Source organism: Manis pentadactyla, chromosome 1 (assembly GCF_030020395.1).
Source record: "Manis pentadactyla isolate mManPen7 chromosome 1, mManPen7.hap1, whole genome shotgun sequence".
Classification (NCBI taxonomy): Eukaryota; Metazoa; Chordata; class Mammalia; order Pholidota; family Manidae; genus Manis; species Manis pentadactyla.
Window position 1 is genome coordinate 22,944,385 of NC_080019.1, and position 16,414 is coordinate 22,960,798.

General features: G+C 39.5%; 1 protein-coding gene across 2 annotated transcripts in view; it reads right to left on the reverse strand.

Annotated features, from left to right (window-relative positions):
* Positions 1–16,414, reverse strand: part of SH3D19 (SH3 domain containing 19) — a 170,512-nt gene that overhangs the window by 102,657 nt on the left and 51,441 nt on the right. The gene's annotated exons all lie outside the window — the stretch shown is intronic.

Here is a 16,414-nt window from a genome sequence, read left to right on the forward strand (position 1 = left end):
TTTTACTTAGCTCTGCAAGACATACAAAGACCCTCTCACAAATTCCTAAGAATACAGAAGATTTGGTTTGGGCATCTTATGACAAGATCTCTGAACTGGGAGAATAGCTCCAATTCGCTCACTAGTGCTGTTAGGTAGAAAGATAGATGTGAGCAGTTGAGGAAGGAGAAGATAAGTTCAAGAAAAAAACTGTCCAAACTCTGCCCAGGTAGGGGGTCCCATGTGATGACAACAAAGGCTTTGCAGAAAGATAACTTCTTTGCCTACTGGGACCAGGCCAAACTGGTCCCAACCTGATCCCAACATGGGCGCAATCCAACAAAACTAAGAACTGCCCAAAACACGCCTCATCATAGGAAAGGACATGTGTGCTGAGAGGGATGGCTATGAATGGACCCATCAATCAAATAACCCCACCTTGTCAATCAAAGAGGTGCCTCCAAGCCAGAATGCGGTATCTAGGCCTCCCACCTAATGGATGGAAGCCTTTTGTCTACCTTGACTCTGGTCCACTCCTCCTTTGGAGTGTATTCGAATAAAACTTTTGCTTTGCTTCCCTATTGTGTCTCTCTCTTTCAGTTCTTTGTTGCTGTGGAGACAGGAACCGAGAACAAACTCAACTCACAACAGTGCTATCAATAATCTTATGCTACTAACATTAAATTTTCTGGCTCAACAAAATATGGATACAGGTACACGATGATAGGGATAATTCATTACAAAATCAACAGATTGTGAGGCAAGTTTGAATTCTTCCGTAATGCTGTTGTTGTATTAACTCCTGTACCCTCCAAATCAAATTTTTTGAAAAGAATAAAGTTACCTGAAAGAATTATTATTATATTTTTAGGACACAAATCTGGGCATTGCTGATTTTCTTTTTAAACAAAATTAACCATGTTTTTACGGCAATGCAAAGTCTAAGAGACTCCGTCACATCAAATAACAAGTATAATAAATAGCAAATAAAAACGTAAACCTCTTGTAAAAGGGAAAAAGAAATGGGAAAAGGAAAAAGTCTCTTAATTTCTATATCCCTCCATAAACACCATTAAAATGTGGGAGTCAAACTGTGTAAGTAGATGCCATAGATCCTTAAACAAACATGGAGGTAAAGTGATTCCTGCCTCTGGTAAGGATGTCATGGAAACCTGAAGTTCTTCATTGTTTCAGGCATTCACATGTTGCCATCTGGTAGAAATTAATCTCTCATAAATGAGTAAGAAATTAACAAACAGTAATCATTAGTGTTATTTTGAAAGACTCAAAGCATGAGATATACTAGATCTATACCATATGTTTCCAAGGCAATTTCCGAAGTCAATGCATGACAACTGTTGGAGAAAAGCTAAACATTCAAAACTCTTTTTATTAATGTCCTGAGTATTGGGAAAACTGCCGTTCTTTGATGTAAGCTCAGAGAACACTGAATAATGTGGTTTGAGAATTGTTGCTAAAAAGTAAACAGAGAGACTTTCAAATCTTTGGACAGAGAGTGTATCTCCAAATACATCCTCTTCAACGAGTAAAGAACTCAATGGATTTTCAAGACTCGTGGACTTTAATTTCCTAAACCTTGCATACATATTAGCAGGCACTGATTGGTGGGAGTCTCAGTGATTTCTGTGGCTTAGTGGAATAGCTACTGGCCCCTGAATTTAATGACTGTAAGGCAAAAGCAGATTTGACCCTTAAACGTCTATAGTAAACAAGACATGGGCATCTTACTGTGACGCCACGTTGTCTTCCCACATCTCCAAAAAAAACCACTTAAGGGTTTTCTTTAGTTCAAAGACACCTTAATATATGACTTTGTGAGACATATCCCTTAGATATTAGAGAAATTGTTCAAAACCTTGATAGGGCATAGGAGGCAAATTCAACATCCAAGTTAACCTAAGGAAAACAGAATTTGCAACAAAGTCGAGAAAGGAAGACGCTTATACTTGATCCTAAATTCTTTCTACATTTAAGATCACAGGAATGACTTTTTCTCATAATTACCTTTAAGGAAAAGACAGATTTAAACATAAACCCAAATTTATTTTTAAAGGGCCTGACTATGCCTACCATGTCATAGTCAAAGACCATAGACATATGTATAAAGAGAAATGCACACTCTGGAAGAGCCTCAGATGCTGACACACAGCAGAAGCATAGTCGTCTTTCAATTTGGACCATCCAATTTAGAATAATTAATCTGTACAAAAAACACGTTTCCAACATTGAACTTAAATGTTAACTAGGTGTCACAGATGTGGATGTCTTTGAAACAACAGCCACAGCAAACTTGACAGGTTAATAAACAAGAGCAGTCTCTAATGTATAGGATCGAAATAAATATTAATAATAAATTGCTAAGGAGTTTTATCATTGCTGACATTTCTGACTTAAAGTATTTAAACTCACTGTTATAGTAATATTAATCTGTTCAAGTCTTAAATAGTGTAACAAGATGCAGTCCCTGTTATTTTTTAGGAAAAAAGTAAGGAGGTATCACTGTTGGCAAGACTTCAGATGAATGCTCTCCTACAGGGACAGAGACAGTATCAAATCTTCACAGAACACATTTCAGGACAGAGATGGGCTCTGTTCACCCTTCCAGCTTTTAGTAGTACTATAACCCAGGGCTCTTCTAGATATTCCTAGGACAGACAAACCTAATCCCCATAAAAGAGCATAAAAGTTCCTGGTTTGCTCTAGCTGCAAAGTCATTTAAATTCAAATTTAATTGGTTAATTTGCATTGGCCCAATGCGGGTTTATGAGTCCTTCAAAGCAATTTGACCAATTCTCACTGACCAAACTTGTCGAATTCTCACTTTCCAAACAGTTTAAAGATTGGGAAGAGGTTAACTAGAAAAAACAATGAAGAGAAGGACTGGAACGATACATGACTTTATAACCATCTTCAAGAAACACACACACACAATGACTGAAAATATAAAGTTTTTCCCTGGTGGCATTTGTTTTGGTAGTTATTTTTTAATTGATGTTTTCTGGAAAATTTCTCCATTAGATTAAATAACTAAAGCAAAGGTACAAAAGGCAACTATCCTAATATCATGTAAAATTTGAATATGAAAAGGAAAACCCAACTCCCGGGGTACCCCCACCTAGAGGAGCACTGACAACATCTCTATTTCTCAGAGTTTCAGGTATTTGGGGATAATGTTCTGAATTAACGTTGTGCTCTGTGCTCTCAATATTTGAATTGTAACATTATAGTTTTGATTTTCAAATTACACACAATTTTCTTTTCAATGATGATGGTCAATGTTGGCCCAAGGAGTGTAAATACAGACACTCTTATCTACCATTGGTAGGAATGGGTATGATCTTTCTGAACAGCAATTTGGGTCTCTGAAATGTTTATGGCTTTTTCTCTAAAATCCTGCTTCTAAAAATCTACCTTCAGAAATAGAGAAGTCAGGGAAATATCCATATGAAGACATTTACTGCACTGTTCTTTACAACAGCAGATCTAAGAGTCAACAGCAGAGGAATGACAAAATAAATTTTGACACATTTTAAATTTTTTATAAACTATGCAGTTATTATTGTATTCAACATTTAGTTAGTATCAGGCACTTACCTAAGTGTTTTACTCACTTGGCCTTCTTAAGCACCCTATGAAGTAAGCTCTCTTATTTAGTGTCTCCATTTTAACTGATGAGAAACAGAAGAAATTCAGTTGCTCTGCTAAGGTCACAGAACCAGGAAGCCACAGAACTGGGAATCCGAAGCACTCCAGCTCCAGGGTCATAACTAGTCAACACAATGCTAAGCTGCTGTTTTGTATGTTCCTTTTTAAATGTGACACTACATATACTATTTTATAATTTTCTTTCAAGGATTGTTTCAATATTCACAAACTGAACTCTGGTTTTCTCTTAGGAGAAATAACAATTGTTTCAATAACAATGTTATTTTCCCTTCATATAAAGGAATTTGGAAATTTTCCTTCATTTTCTATGTTCTGAAATAGTTTGCAGTAGCATTGAGATGATCTGTTTATTAAAGGTGTGGCAGAATTTCCTCGTAAACTTTAAGAGAGGGAAAGGAGGGTTAACATCTTGCTCTATTTCATCAATGATTATCACTGATGAATGATAATCACTATTTTTTATGTTTTCTACATCTTCTGGGGTCAGCTATGGTCACATATTGTTTTTTTTTTTAATTAGCAGGTTTACTGAGGTATAATTTACATGCCATAAAGTTTTTTTTTCTTAAAGTATCATTGATATACACTCTCTCACGCTGCCATCTTTAATCTAGATGCCATAAAGTTTGCCTGTTTGAAGTGCACAGTTCGATGATTCTTAGTAAATTTACCAAATTGTACAATCATCACAGTCATTTTCAACATTACCATCTTCCTAGAAGGATCCATTATGTCCATCTGGAACCAATCCCTGATGCTATCTCCAGCCCTTCCATTTTGTTTTAATAGTACAACTCTAAAACCTTAATGCATGTTAACAGATGCATTCATGTTATATGGATTAAAATAGTAAAGTTAAATCTCATATACACTGCATGTAACATGACCATTATTATTTTTAAAAATTACATATTTTTAAGAAATGAATGTGGTGCTATGCACCAGTGGTATAATTTTCTTATAGCTCATTAAAGCTATCTGGTTAAAAAACAAACAGTATGATTGGTCTCATTTTCCTATGTTCAGTACTGAGACTTCAATAAACATGCATTCTTTTTTTTTTTACTTTGTTTTTTAATTAAAGTATCACTGATATCATAAACATGCATTCTTAATAGCTCCATTGGCAGCAACAGGAAGCAAATACTAAAATACGATCATAATAACCACCCTCCCTCCAGACATCAAAAATTGCCATCTTTCTTTTACTTCACGTAAACTTTATTTTCTAATGGTAAGATAGTTTTAAATGATTTTCTTTCTCTTAATTTCACTTTTAAATGTTTTCCTAATGAGATTCTGGAAAAAGTCTAGGCTTTTCTGAATTGGACAATGTATTTTACCCATAATATTCAGGAATTTAGTGTTAAGAATCACACCCAGCTGACTAGAAGTCAGCTGACTATATTTTTAGTTAGCATAACAGAGATTTTTCTCATTAGGAAGCATTAGTGTCATCTGATTTCTGATCCTTGCTTAACAATTCTCCCCATACAATAGGGATAATTAAATATTAAACCCAACAAGAAAATATTTTTACATGTTCAAACATGCATAATCCAGTCAGCAGCCCATTTAGATCTAAGATTAGGAAAAACTGCTTTGAATATCAAGAAGTTCTTCCAATGATAAAGGTCAACAGAAAACAGACTCTTGGAGAGGTAGAAACACCGATTTTGGGACTATATATATAATCACGGGTGCAAAACCATCTTTTTCCTCTTCCCTGTCTCTCCCTCCTCCCTGCCCCACAGCCCCCTTGCAAAAACAAAACAAAACAAAACAAAACAGACACAAACCACAGACTTTGGTGGAAATATACTCCCAAGATTTTCTTAAAGTGAATTTATACTGATTGATGAGTTAATTGATTAATTAAAGTAACTATATTAAGTTGCTTGCTTCCTTGTCAATTTAATATCCTTGTTGGACATCTGTTACTTTTCTATCATCTCCTCAAAGACATAAAGTGAGCCTCAAAAACACTTAAGTATGAGTTACAAGATTGCTTTGAGTTTTAAACAGATGTGCACTTATATGAAAGCCCAACTATAGAGCACTCATGGGTCTGTAATTATTGTGCTTGACAAGTATGAGTTCACAATAAAGGTATCTAGAACATACATATTCTCATACATATATTCAGAGTCTGTACATAATCTTTGTCCTAGGTATATACTCATAATATACATAAAATTTTTAAATATTTTCTTAAACAAAAGAAAAAGAATTTTCCTGTTCTGAGAGAAATCTTCTGCATACGTGGATGTTTTATTGCCCTTGTCTAGCTTGGATTAACACATAGTCTACAGGCACACACTCGATCATCTACATTTGCTCTCTTACAACACTGAACTGTTTTCTACCTTTATCTTGTATCTACCTAGCACTTCAGCATTTTATTAAAAATAATAATAATAAAGAGAGAAATGTGGTATCCACATATAAATCAAGTACAAAAATCAAGTGAGTATTCATATTTGAACTGACTGTTTAGAGTTCATAATGCATGAGCAAAACCGAAAGCTTCTGTGATGACTGCCCTTGTACTGTTCACTATGTAACTTATTCATTATGTAAGAATTTGTTCTCCATGTAAGAACTTGTTTGTTATGCCTCAGAAGATTGGAGACTGACGAAAATTAGGCTTGGGGTGGATTAATGATTGTGCATTGAGCATTGACTCCCTATACAGAATTTTATTGTTGTTAACAACCATTTGATCAATAAATATGAGAGATGCCCTCACAAAAAAAAAAAGTATACACTTCCAATGGTAAAATAATAAGTAACCGGGATGTAATGAATATAGTCAAGATATTGTAACAGCTTGGTATGGTGATAGCTGGTACCTAGAATTGTCATGTATATAAATGTTGAATCACTATGTTGTACACCTGAAACTAATGTAATGTAATACCGTGTGTCAACTACCCTTCAATAAAAAATAATTATCTATAAAAAAAAAAAAAGAATTTTACTTAGTCCTACTAGTTTCATGCCCAAGACATGTTTTCAATATTTCTCTGAAAAAAAGTATAGAAAATTATCAAGTCATCAGTAATAAATACAACCTCCAGCTGGAGGGAGATCATAAAGATTTATACAGAATAAGCATGAGAAAATTAAAAAACAGAACTAAACCTGTACTCCTATATATTAAATATGTACTATTACAGGTCTCTCCTTCCAAAGGAAATCAACATTTAAAGATCTGAAAACCTGAACACTGACATAAAATTTATTTTTCATTTAGTCACCACAAACTGAGACAAAATCTGAAATCAATACCTTAAAGGGTTTATAGAGAACTCCAAATATTTGTAAACTTGCTGTAAAAGATTTAGAACCATTTTCAGGAACAAAAGAGAAATTAGGTCTGGTCTTCTATTTTGATGAATTTCCATTATTCTCCAGCCCTGCCTCTGATCAGTTTCTTCTTTTAAGAATTATTTAAAGCCTTCTCTGTTTTAGCTTAGAGTCTGGAGAAGCATTAAGATTCCATCCTCTGCATAAGGAATAAGGAAATATCTTCCTGTTTTTCTCATTCCCCAATTTGTTAGTCTCCCCAGATTGTTGCAGTATTGTTTGGTTAAAATGTTCCTAATAGTCCTATCAGATTGGCTAAAACAGGGGTGGGAGTAGGAAGAGAAATAACCAGTACATATGAGGAGGTGGAAAAAGGAATCTTCACTATTCACTATACTTTGCTCTCAATCACTGTAAATTGGCACCATCTATGTGATGGACGATTTGGCAACAGATTTTAAAACACACATTTTTCTCTTTAGTAGTTCCATGTCAAAGCAACTGCACAAGTACACAGAAGAATGGTAAATAATATATTCTTGAGCATATTCTATAGCCTAATTTGTAATAGAAAAAAAGAAAAACTATGTGTCCATCAACATGGGCATAATTTTAAAGTTATGTTACACTTCTGTATTGTGCAATGTTAGGCAGCTGTTCTAAAGAAGTCATCAGGTCGGTATATACTGAAGGCACAGAAGGACTCTGAGTGGAAAAAGTTAAGTTGTATAAAGAACGCTTCTACTTTTTGCCATTATGTGTGTGTGTGTGTGTATATATATATATATATATACACACACATATATAAATGATATACACATACACACATACATAAGAAGAAAGGGAAAGAGAGGGAGAGCTCTGCAATGATGCTTTAAAAGCAACCTATTAAGCACTAGAAGTACAGAGGGGGAGAGGAAGGGAACTTTCTATTTTACTTCATAGATTTCTCTAGTGTTTGAATTTTTTTCAGTAACTGTAAAGAAAAGACCAACCATATATTATACACTGCATGCAGCAGCAGAAAGAACCAGAGCTATTAATATTTTAATAATAACTATTACCTCTAGATTTCATTCCTTCTGCCTGCCTGGAGAGAGAGGGTGTTCTGCTCTGGTCTTATGTACACTAGACCTAACACAGTCTCTCCCACGATGGTTTTGTGAACCAAGTGGAAAGTAGTGGCTGAAAAAAAATAGTGGTTTGGTTAGATTAATCACCAGTTGCAGACCAGTCAACAAAAATGCTGACTAATGGATGAATTCCAGCCTCATGGTTCAGTGGCCCTCCAGTCTGGGGTCTTAGTGTTCAGAGCCTCCTTTGAAGGACTAAGGGAAAAGTGAAAAACAGGACAGTTACCCCTGCATGCTCCCAATAAGCCTCCCCAACACTGAGTGCCTTCCACCACAACCCACCTTCAAGGCTAAATGACCTTTCACCCAACCTCCAGGGCTACTTCCATGTCTTCCCTGGCCTCGTGATCACCAGTAACTGCACCTCTCTGTGATCTCAGTTTTAAGCATGCCACCTTCTCAGCACATTTACTATCTTTCCTGCACTCCTTACAGCAAGGATGCCAATGCCAATAATTTTTAACTCTATTAGGAGTCATAACCCGCTGATTTTTACATTGCTTTACTCTGTACAGCCCCTCATTCCGGACTTCCCTCCTTTCCAGCTTAAGATCATGATTTACCATTACAATCACTCCCTTGCCCCACCCAGTTCAGTAAACCTCAACCTGATTATAGCCAACCCTCTGCCCTCTTCTATGCTGCCACCCATGCTGGTGAACACCTCCTGTGCACACACCACCATGCCAATTTCACTTTAAATTCAAGTGGATACTTTCTGTGGACCAGCAGTCCCACTGTTTCTCTGGCCCTTTTATTCCCCAAATTCATATATGACTTGTCCACTCCTGAAAATTCCTCAACACTTCCCTGCCCATCCTCAGTCTCAATGGATGATTTCTATTCTACTGAGGAATTAGAAACAATCATAGGAGAACTTCTACCACCATTTATACCAACTGGCATCCACGTCCACATATTTGCTTTTACTCCTGTTGTATGAAAGACCAGTCTCTGCTCCGATTAAGTATCCTCACCCGGCAACTCATGAGCTAGGTTCAGTCCCCTCCTGTCTGCTCAAGACACATCAGCAATTCTTTCTCTCCTGCACCATCAATTTCTCCTTCTTTACTGGATAATTCTATTAGCACACAAATATGATGTAATTTCTGCCATCTAAACAAAACAAGAAAAAACTGCCCCACCCAGGCTCTTCTGCTAGCTGTTTCTCAACTTCCCTTAAAATCAAAATGACTTTTAAGAATTGCCTGTATTTACTGTCTCCAATTACTCTCCTCTCTCACTTGAATCCATTCCACGATGCTAAATCAATGGTCAGTTCTTTGTAGCATTTGGCAGCACAGCTGATCATGTCTTCCTCCTTGAAACACCTTCTCTCCTTGGCTTCAAGAATACTGTCAGGACTCTGCCTACTGCACTGCAGGCCTCTCAGTCTCTCTCATGGTTCCTGATGATCTCATCTAAACTTTGGTGTGCTCAATCCTTAAAACTCCCAGTGGGCTTTATTTATACTTACTCCCTAGGTGACCTTAACTCATCTTCTGGCTTTGAAAACTATGGATGCTGGTGACACCCCAATCTCCAGTTGCACCTCTCAAGTCTGGTCCCTTCAGTGCCTGGCCCCAGGTGAAAGCCAGAGAGGAGGGGGGTGAAGCAGACAAATGAGCCGAGGAGGAAAAGCTGGCCACCCCTCTTCCCCAGCTGGCCTCTCCCTGGGAGCCGAGCCCAGCAAGCACGAAGTGCTGATTCTGAGGACAAAGACGTGGGCCCCGCTGTGTCCTCCTGCTGTCTGCCCACTGTAGTGGGGCCTCAGGTGAGTCCCTGGCATGAGGAGAGTCCTAGGTGGGGTGAGGGCTCCACCCCAGGAGAGGCTGCACAGGGCATGGGGTGTGGGCCCCCCATGGCAACAAGAATCCATCCATCACAGGTGTCTCCCGCATTCCCCCTTTTCTCTCCCCAGGCACAGATGAGGAGGAACCAGAGAATCTCTTAAAGACACGTAAGGTGGCCCAGCCAGGGGCGGCATGCCCGGTGGGCCATGGGAAGGGAATCTGAGCCAGGGAGGAGAGAGCACCTGGCGTGGGAAATGAACAGGGACGGAGGGGGCTGGGGCGCAGGCTGTGGGAGCAGGTCTCCCACGCCTTTCTCGTCGGCGGCGGTCTGTGGGCAGCCTGCAGCCTCATCTGGCACTGCCTCTGGCAGGCAGACCAACATGGGGCAGTGGTCCGGGCAGGTCAACATCCACCAGGGCTCGTTCCACGTCGGTGTGGCCACCCTCATCTCAGAGCAGCGGGTACTGACGGTGGCGAGCTGCTTCCGGCGAGGGCTGGCCTTGCGTCAGGCAGACCCCTCGGGGACTCAGGTGACTGAAACTCCTGGGCCAAGGTCGGAGAGGAGTTTTATCTTGCACTGTCTGATGCAGCACAGCACACGGTGCCTTGGAAGTGCGTCCCAATGTTTTCCTGCCCTGGCTCTCAGTGCAGTGTAAGTACTCTTAGATTTCAGGCTTCTTCCTATTCAACTACCTTGATTGAAACGAGTGCCTTAAAGAAGTTTAGCCCCCTACCCCTTCTGGCATCTAAGTCTCTACCCAAGGAGACAGCCCCCAGGGAGGGCTCCTCCCTTAACAGCACACTTAAATCTTCATAGGGCTCTGCATGCCCAGTTCTCAGCCTTTTTCACTCTCCCTAGGTGACCTCATCCATTCCCATGGTTTAAATGTCTTGTATTTTCTGATAACACCCACGTTTACATCACTAGTGCTGAACTCTAGTTCTGATGCGTTTCCAGTTGGATATCTCACTGGTACCTCAAAGGTAATGTGATCAAAAGAGAACTACAATTTCTACCATCACTGATACCCCAAAACCTATTTCTCTGTCTTCTCTATCTCACTCAACACAACCAGTTGCTCAAGCCAGAAATACAAAGCCTTGTTTTCCCTCACCCTCCACATTGACTGTATATACCAGTTCTGTGAGTTTTATTTCCAAAATATACTTTGACTCTAGTATAGCCTTCCCCGGACCACTGCAGAAGGATAATAGGATTTGCTACCTTCACACACACAACAAAATGAATTTTTTATAAGTCAGAGGTGAGATCACATCACCTTCTTCTTCAAATCCTCCAGTGGCTGCCCAAGCATCAAGAATAAAACCCAGATGCCTCACTGATGCTCACAAGCCATGAATTGCCAGATTGCTCATTTTTCCAACCTCATCCCATTTCTACTCCAGGTTTATTTCAATTCCTAGGAACCACCAAGCTCTTTCTTACCCTCAGGGCTTTTTCACACTCTATTTCCACAGTCTAGAATGTGTTCTTTATAGTTCTTCTCATGACTGACTCCCTCCCACCAGGGACTCAGCTGAAAAGTTGAGAGCTCAACCAGACCTTCTCTGATCCCCTCATCCGAAGTCCCTTCCCCCATCCTTTACTCTCTAACTCCATATCCTGTTTCCTTTACAACACTCATTCACAACTTAAAATTTTGTACTGTTTACTTCTTTGTTGCTTGTCTTCCTCCCCCAACCCACACCCCTTCTCTTGGTCTCTCCCACATACACAATCCTTAAGACCCAAAGCCCTATAAGGCCAGATTATGTCTACATCTCACTTACATCCTCAGGAAATGCTCCACACTTATTGGAGGAACAAATACTCAGGAAGAGCTAGGGGAAAAATGCAACCTTCAGAACTACCAGCTCTGCTAAGACACTCTTTAACAGTCGTAAGAAACCCATGGCATCTGTTCCGTTTCTCATCTTCTCAGGTCTAAAGACGCCAGAAAACACAACGTACTGGTCACTTCAGGTCTTTGGTCACCCAGACTCCAAAACGACGATAATACCCCTGTCGAGGGCTATTCCCTACCCTGACTTCCCCAGGGGCACATCTGGTACCATCACTGTGGCCCAACTGCCTCCCCTCATCTGCACTTCAGCTGCAAAACTCAACATCCTGCTGGGTGACTGGATGGGGCTATTCTGGGAAATACCAATGTGAGGATAAGTAGATTTTCTGAGCTCTATTTCCTCAACTGATATTCTCACCCCCTGCTCTCTACTCCACCATACATTATACTCTCCTAGTAATTAGTCTGAGGTACTGAAGACTTCCAATTCTCCTTGACCCTGTACCTTCCCTTTGCCTCCTTCGTTATTTTCTTCTGTTGTGACATCTGCACCTATTTATGTCTGCTTTTGCACTTCTTTAGTAGTTATTCTAAGACCTTAAAAGCGAAAAGGATAGGGCTATGATAATCAGAGGCATGGCATCTGTACCCATAGCTGAAAGCTGTTTCATAGTTTTTTTAGGACAACTTTCTTTTTGTCTTCACAGATAGGAAGCCACCTTACACACTGAAGGAACTAAAAGTGCCTCTCACTCATCTCCAGACATGCAATGACTACCATCAGAAAGAAAGCCTGTTGCATGGAGTCACGCCCATCGTCAGTGAAGCCATGATCTGCTCCAAGCTCCCAGTGGGGCCGACACATCAGTGTACAGTAAGAATCCATCCTATAAGCACATTTCAGGGCCCTTCCCTTCCCCTATATGCTGCCTCCACATCTTGTACCTTTAAAGCCCCTGGGTGAACGCAGGAGTGCCTGAACTCCCTAACTTTACAGTTTTGGCTGAACTATTGGAGAGCCTCTCCCTCTGCCCTATGTATGACCTAGCCATCTTTCCTCTCTCCCCAAGGGCAGCAGAGGAGATACCCTGGTGTGTAAAGGGGAGGATTTCTGGGTCCTGGCAGGACTGGTGAGCTGGGGATCAAACTGCATCTGAAGCAAAGAGCCTGGAGTATATACAAACATCAGTTTCTACAAACCTTGGATTGAGAAGTCAGCCATGTCACATACTGTCTTTCCTGCTGTCCTCTGTCTAGGCTTCTCTTCCCTGTTATGGTTATGCCTTTCATTTTTCTGGGGCTACCCTAACTGGTTGAGGTCAGTATGGCCATGTTAAAAAGGCAGTTTAGAGTAAGGGAGAAAGGGGAAATTCTACAAGTTGAGGATTCTGAAGAGATTTCAAAGATTCAGCAAGATAGAGACGCACTTCTGCTTCCTACCGGCACAGGCCCCATAAGCCTTAATTTGCTGGTTGTGTTTTTCCCCCCAGGTCAACCTGGAAAGCAAGTTCTCCAGGAGTAATGAAGTTTGATTGATTCTATTATTTCTCATATTTGTTCTTTTGACAAAACTGGAAACAGGGCCTAGGGAAAATCCAAAAGCACAGAACTTTAGGGCTAAAAAGAATCTGGAAATTCCCTGGCCCAACCAAGAGGCAAAAGGAGCCTGGGGAGGTGTGTTTGTTATCCATCGCTGTGTGACAAATTACCCCAAAACTTAATAGCTGAAAACAACAAACACTTATTATCTCGGTTTCAGTGGGTCAGTAACTAGGAGGGCTTAACTAGTTAGCTCAGGCTCAGGGTCCTTCAGGAGCCTGCTCTGTCAGCCACAGCTGCAGTCACCTTAAAGCTCAACTAGAAAAGGATCTGCCTCCATGCTCATTCATATGTGCGTGGCAGGCCTCAGAGAACCCAGCTCTAAGCTCACTCACGTACACCTCTCTGCAGGGCTGCCTCATGGCAGCTGGCTTTCCCCGGAGTGAGTGAGCCACAATAAAGGGAGAGCACCCAAGACAGAAGCCACAGTCTTTTTATAACCTAATCTCAAAACTCACATCTCATTACTTCTGTTATATTCTGTTCTTTAGAAGTGAGTGAACAAGCTACAAACGCCAGGAGGCAAGGATCATTTGGGCCATCTTACAGGCTGCCTTAAAGGAGGCAGAGTAAGGGAGGGTCTGGACTAAGAAGCTGGGAGGCTAGGACTGACTGTACTGAGTGGTGTGGGGGCAGTTTAAATAGAGGCATTCAGGGGAGACTGTCTTCTGAGTCTCCCATTGACCCCATCCACTGACAGCACCTCATGGTTGCACTTAGGTGGAGTGGAAAAGGAAGCATAAAAGGGAGCTGTTCATTACATTTCCAACTCACAAAATCCTGTGCCCAGAGAGTAGTCTATGAATGTATCTTGTATAAGAAATGCATGCTGCTTTATCTCTTATCCTTTTCCTGGGCCTCTGGTATACAAAGAGTGGTTAAGAACATAGGATCTCACACTGGCCAATGGTGAGTTAATTTATGGATTTCATAAGATACTGATTAAAATAATAACAGGATACTCTGTATTATGTAACAAATAATTGGAAGGAGTTTTGGCAAGACAGTGAACAACAAAGTAAACATCTTTTGCTCAAAATTCATTGAATACCAATAAAATCATTGTTTGAAAGTGACATTTTTCATTAATAACTGCAAAGATACAATTACATAAAATAAGTGAATTAAGTGTGGGCTACTAAAAAGCTTTCCATACACATGAAGAAAATATTAAGAACTTTGAAAAAAATTAATTCCCCAAATGCAAAAATTCTACAAAATATAAGAAGGATTCAAAGAATGGTTATAATTTATTCTCAAAGGGACACTGTTCATTTAATAAGACCTCAGGATTTTTTTTAGAAGACAACACTACAGAATTGCAAGGAAGTCAGTCATAACTGACACTGTGGAAAACATTTCAGCAAAAGAAAAGATAAATTCACTTAACATGGGATTCTCAAAAAGTACAAAAGATAAAAAATGTGAGAGAAGATGATGGATCTAGATTTTAGAGCCAAGAGAGCCAAACAAGATAAAAGCAGGTTTGAGAATCATAAAATAGTTGGAAGGCACCTTACATGTTATCTGATACAACTCTCAACACAAGGCATAAATTGCCTTGTTTAATACATAACAGATGAGCCTTACAATTCTTAATTCAGCACCACTAGATAACGAACTGCTGGGAATCAGGGAATAGGAACTATTTTCACTACATAGCAGCATCCCACCCCTTGTTCACCAGAATCCTCTACAACTGAAACTTAACAAGCCAAATATACACATAATGGGTGAGAGGGAATCAGACAGTTATCTGTAGAAAGAACTAAAAAAATTTCAGTAAATGCATGCATTATGTGTTTTAGGAATAAGCTAAACTTGGAGATTTGGGTATTATACTCTCAAAGTAACATACCAAGAATGAGATCATATTCGAGAAAGCTTAAATCTAATCAATGCTATTATGCGCTGATTGAAGAAAAACAGTTATTAGAAAGAGGAACGGTCAGCATGGAGTCTACTGAAGGCAAAAGCCAGATAACTACATGTGTTTATCAGACCCTCGACTGCTAAGGGAGAAGACACCCAGTCTGATGACTATAAACTTCATACTTGTTTAAAAAAACATGTTCTGTTATGGACAAGTGTTCTTCTCCCAGTTTTTATAAAGATATTTCATCCAAGAAAGCGAAATGCTCATGGAGATCAACCACTTGCACTTGTTCTCATCCAAAGCCTCTTCAAACCCCCACCCTACCCATATCAAGATGTGCTCTTGTTCAAAAATTTTAAAATTCCAAATAATGGAAATGAATAGCTCTCACTGCAAATAAACATTCTGGTTCATACATGAATCTCTTAAAATTCAGTGAGTTAATCTCTTGAATTTGATCTATCCTGGGTGCTCTGATTAGCCCTGTATTTCAAAAGCTAAAAAGATAAGGGCCCACAGCCTAGACTGAGACGACTTCAGCCAAGTCACGTTACCTATGAAAGACCTGTCTGTGTGGATTCTCTAGGTGACACATCTTTAACTTGTCTCTAATTATAGCAAGAATTTCTGTTTACTTTATGCCTACTCTGTATTGGTTACTATGCTGGCCACTTTAAATATTGTCTCTGTTATCTTAGCAACTCAAAAAGGCATTATTTATTGCACTTTTACAAATGAAAACACATACACACACAAAACAACTTAGGCTTAGAAAGGTTAAGTAACAACCTGCCTACGATCACACAGCTAATATTCAATTACACAGATTTACCCAGAACTGCCTAACTCAAAAGATTTGGCTCTTCCCACAAACCAAATCACTTCCATTCAGTTAGAAAGCACTATTCTTCCTTTTACAATACAAAGTAACACCTGCCTTTTAGTTCTAAATGGTTATTTGTACAATGGTTACTTGTACCTTTTATTACACTCCTAGTCTTCATTTGTAATTATTTGGGTCCACACAGCTTTACTTCTGAATAGATAAGAACAGCCTTGAGAAGACAAACTGTGTCCTATTCAACTTCTTGACCTTCTATCGGCAACTAACATAGTGTCTTGCAAACAGGAAGTATCAAATCTTATTTTCTGAATAACAAGATGGGAGCTATAGGATATAGAAAGCCAGCTGTCAAAACCATAAGGAAGAATTCCTCTGGTATGAGTACCAAT